The sequence below is a fragment of the Octopus sinensis genome, unplaced genomic scaffold, assembly GCF_006345805.1.
Source record: "Octopus sinensis unplaced genomic scaffold, ASM634580v1 Contig07822, whole genome shotgun sequence".
NCBI classification, from domain to species: domain Eukaryota; kingdom Metazoa; phylum Mollusca; class Cephalopoda; order Octopoda; family Octopodidae; genus Octopus; species Octopus sinensis.
The window spans coordinates 1-5,000 of NW_021830466.1; positions in this window are offsets into that span (position 1 = coordinate 1).

The following is a 5,000-nucleotide window of genomic DNA, read 5'->3' on the forward strand; positions in this document are numbered from 1 at the left end:
AAGACGCAACGAAAATTTTAGGAAAAAAAAAGACGAAATAAGTGAAATTTACCATGAGTGTGTTAAATAATAAGGTACTAAAAGAGAATGACTCTCCCCAGACACAACAGTATATGCTTCAACACACGAACTCATAAAGAATCTTGCAAACCAATCCAAATATATATATATATATATATATATATTGCCACTTAAAAGCACCTAGTCCACACTGTAAAGTGGTTGGCATTTGGAAGGGCATCCAGCTGTAAAAACCTTGCCAAAACTGACTTCGCCTGTGCTTGTGCCACATAAAAAGCACAGTCCACTCTGCTGAGTGGTTGGTGTTAGGAAGGCATTTGTACTACACAGACATTTGTACAACAGAGCCAAAGGTAGTTTCAGACAGGTTGGCATCAAATGGGTTAAGAATTGTTTCTCCATTATATATTCTAACCCTTTTGTTACCATATTTCTGTTGAGATGCTCTGTGTTTCTTTCAATTAATTTTAAATATAACAAAGAATTTAGTAAAATAACCTAGTTATCATTCAGCTAGTGTTAGGAACATAAAATTGTGACTAAGGTTTGGTGGAAGATTTTAATTCAAAACTTATGAAAACAAGACATTTGTACTACAGGGCCAAAAGCGAATTTCAGATGGGTTGGTACCAAAAGGGTTATGCTATAGGGATTTTAATGATTGTTTCAACTAATCCTTACACTTAAGGATGGGTCTTTCTTTCCCATGGAATTCCTTCCACTAATAATAATCCTTTCTTCTACAGGGATAAATAAGGCCAGCAATTCTGAGGGGAGGGGGAAGTCAATTTAATTAACCCCATTACTTTACTGGTACTTATTTGATCAACATTGTAAAAAGGAAAGACAAGTTTGACTTGGTATAAGAAGAAATGCCACCAAGAAATTTGTCCAACATGGTAATGGATTTGCTAGTTCACTGCTTTATTAACAATAATAAAAGCACTCAGAGAACGCAAATCTCCACCAAGGCAGCACTAATGTTCTCTCAATGATTAGCCAGAGATGAGTTTTAAAATGAAAATATCTGAAATAAACTCAACTGCTCTCACAAATGAGAAAACTAAAAATGAACCCAACTGCTTTCAAAAATTAAGTAAAAGAAACAAGAAAAATAATCCAGAATCCTTTGTCCTGTACTGGATCGATCCCGAAATCTAATCAGTTTGTACCAGTCATGAGGCCAAATATCCTTGAAAGTTTCATTAGAATCAATCCAGCGGTTCTTGAGAGATCTTGTCCACAGACAAACAAACAAACAAACAAACACAACTGAAACTAATACTTCCGCCTTCGCTAAGGTGGAAGTAATAATAATAATAATAATAATACTAATATTTCTTAATAATTTTGGCACAAGGCCAGCACTTTTACTCACCTTACACATGAAGGGGTCCTCTGAGGCACCTAATCACCATTATTTATCTCTTTGTAGCTCCTAACCATTCTAACCTTCTCTTTTAAACACAAGCAGCCATGTAGCCCCTCCTCTTCAACAGGAACCTCAACTCTCCCATTTTCCCTTATTCTTTATTGCCTCATCTCAAAGTATAGAACTGCATTCCACTCCCATGTTTCATAGTTCTAGTCTTGTGAGCAGCATGGCAACCTCATTAGTGCTGGTGCCAAGGAAAATCACCTGCTACACACTGTAAAGGACATCCAGCAGATACTGCAGCTCTAAGCACTTCTTGAACCCAACAGACCCTTTCAATCCACATCACTCAAGACAGCCTCGACATTAAATGATGATGGATATGCAACCATTTACTGGTTGCATAGCTATGACTTTTTACACATTCCATCTGTTAATTATGAACATTATGATTATTGCATAATTCCAAGCTTCCAGAAACAGCTGTTGAGTTAAAAAACTAAGCATTCTTTTCTCAGTGTCCTGTATTTTCTATGCTCTATGTAAATTTATTTGTTTATATATATATATATATATATATATATATATATATACGCATACACACACACATATGTATGTATATATGTACATATATATATATTTTTTGTTTTCAAACCTATATGCCTTTGTATATTCTTTTATCCTTTTACTTGTTTCATTCACATTTGCCCGGGGCCATGCTGGAGCACCACCTTAAGGTGTTTTAGTTGAAAAGAACGACTCAAAGACTTATTCTTTGTAAGCCTATACGATGGGCTTCTTTCAGTTTCTGTTTATCAAATCCATTCACAAGGCTTTGGTCAGCCTAAGGCTACAGTATAAGCCACTTGCCTAAGGTGCCACGCAGTGGGACTGAACCTGGAACGATGTGGTTGGGAAGCAAGCTTCTTACCACACAGCCACACCTGAACATTCCGATCACCATTATCCTCATTCAATGTCCTCTTTTCCATGGCTGCATACATCAGACAGAGCTTGCTGATGCAGTTTTTTTATGGCCTTTTTCACCATCGATCCTCACTTGTTTCCAATTGACTTAACAGTTTCCATAGCAAGACACGTTTAACCATGTAAAACTGGAAATAAACAACACTGCTTGTATGATGGTCAGACTTGTTTACAACCACTGTGCAATGAATAGACAAGGGTGCACCGGCAAGCACACACACACACACACACATATATGAGAAAGGATTCAGTTTCCATACATCAAATTCACTCACAGGACCATGGTCAGCCTGGAGAGATATAGTAGAAGACACTTGTGCAAGCTGCTGTGAAGTGGGACTGAACTCAAGACCACAGAGTTGGGAAGCAAACCTCTCAATACAACAGTGACACCTACACCTATCTATACACCACACACACACACACACAGACATATATATGTATATGCATGAATATTTTAGAGGCTCTGAGAAAACTACAAGGTGATGCACCATCACTCAGCTCTGATTGCATTGCATCTGATAGAAAAAAACTGCTGTAAGCCAATGCAGTTGATTACATGAATCCTGTTCTCTTGTCCTTTCTTTAATTTCATATTATGCTCTGTACTTGCCTAATGCTTTATTCTAAAGTGTATGTGCATTGAATTCTATCAGCAAGTTATTAGTAGCATTACACATAAGTGAAATCTTAAAACACACACACACACAGAGCCACACCTATATGTACACACCACACACATTCATAGAGAAATACATCATCATCATCATCACCATTTAATGTCTGTTGTCCATGCTGGCATGGGTTGGATGGTTTGAGCAGGGCTGGCCAGCTGGAAAGCTGCATCAAACTCCAGTCTCTTTTGGCATGGTTTCTACGGCTGGATGCCCTTCTTAACACCAACCACTCCAAGAGTGTAACGGGTGCTTTTTATGTGACTCCGGCACAGGTGCCATTTGCATGACAGGTCTTCTCAAGCATGACACAGTACCAATGGACTTTTTTTCTCCATGAGGCCCAATGCTCGAAGCATGGAATAATTCCAAATAGTCTCAGTCTTTGTCTCTGTGAAGCCCAATGTATCTCTCTATCTCTCTATCTATATTCTCATCCAAGATAGAGATGGGAACCAATATTCTATGTGGAAGGCTTGATAATTGTTGAGATAATTGTTGGCATAATGCCAAAAGGTCTCAGTCTCTGCCTTTGTGAGATCCAATATATCTATCTATCTATCTATCCATCTATCTATTTATATCTTTATATATATATCTATATCTATCTATCTATCTATCTATCTACCTATCTATCTATCTATCTATCTATCTACCTATCTATCTATCTATCTATCTATCTATATATATATATATATATATATATACATTCTCATCCAAGATGGAGATGAGAACCAACATTCCGTATGGAAGGCTTGATAATTGTTAAGAGACTTCTCTTTGCATGAAACCATTGGTAGCCTCTGTTAACCCACAAATAAAAAATATTTATCCAGTGATGCACTGCTGACCACTCACGTCACTGTTCGATATATATATATATATAAATATATATATAATATATATATATATATATATATACATACACAAACAGAGATGGTGAAGTTTCACACCAGTTGTTTACAGTGTGGTCTACATTATGATGGTATGGAGAAAGAAAAAAAAGAAGGAAAACAAACAAGCAAACAATAAAAACTGTTCAAAGTATTTTGTCCATTTCTTACAAGACTCAACTTCATTCAATGAGAATCGATGTCTGTGGGGAATAGAAACCAATTTCTAATGCCAAGATCATGAATTAAGGAATTCCACAGAATTATTGCTTTGCACTGCAACATTGGCAATAATGATAATAACTATATCAATAACGAAAACAAGGATAATAATAATAATGATAATAATAATAATAATAATAATAATAATAATAATAATAATAATAATATGATAATAATAATAATAGTAATAATAATAATCCTTTCTACTAATGGCACAAGGCCTGAAATTTGTTGGGAGGGAACAGGTTGACTACATCAACCCTGGTGTTTCAGTGGTACTTAATTTATTGACCTTGAAAAAATGAAAAAGTTGACTTTGGTGGAATTTGAACTCAGGACATAAAGACGGATGAAATACCACTAAGCATTTTGCCCAGTGGGCTAACAATTCTGCCAGCTCGCCACCTTAACAACAACAACAGCAAAAACAATAATAGTAATGATAATAATAATAATAATAATAATAATGATAATAATAATAATAATAATAATAATAATGATAATAATCATTGGAAACTGGACATAGTCTTAATTGAGAAAGAAAACAAAAGAATAGGAAGCCAGACATAGTCTTAATTGAGAAAGAAAACAAACTATGCTGGATCATAGATATAGCATGCCCAGCTGACAACAAGGTATGCAATAAGGAAGAAAGAAAAGTCGATACATATGACAGGTTAGCTTGGGAAGTTAAGCAGTTGTGGTCGATGAAAAAGGTAGCAGTAGTACCAATAATTATCGGATCCCTCAGAACAGTGAGCAAAAATCACGAGAAGTACATGGAACAAATAGGGGCTGCAATATGAGTAGGGCACTTGCAGAAAACAG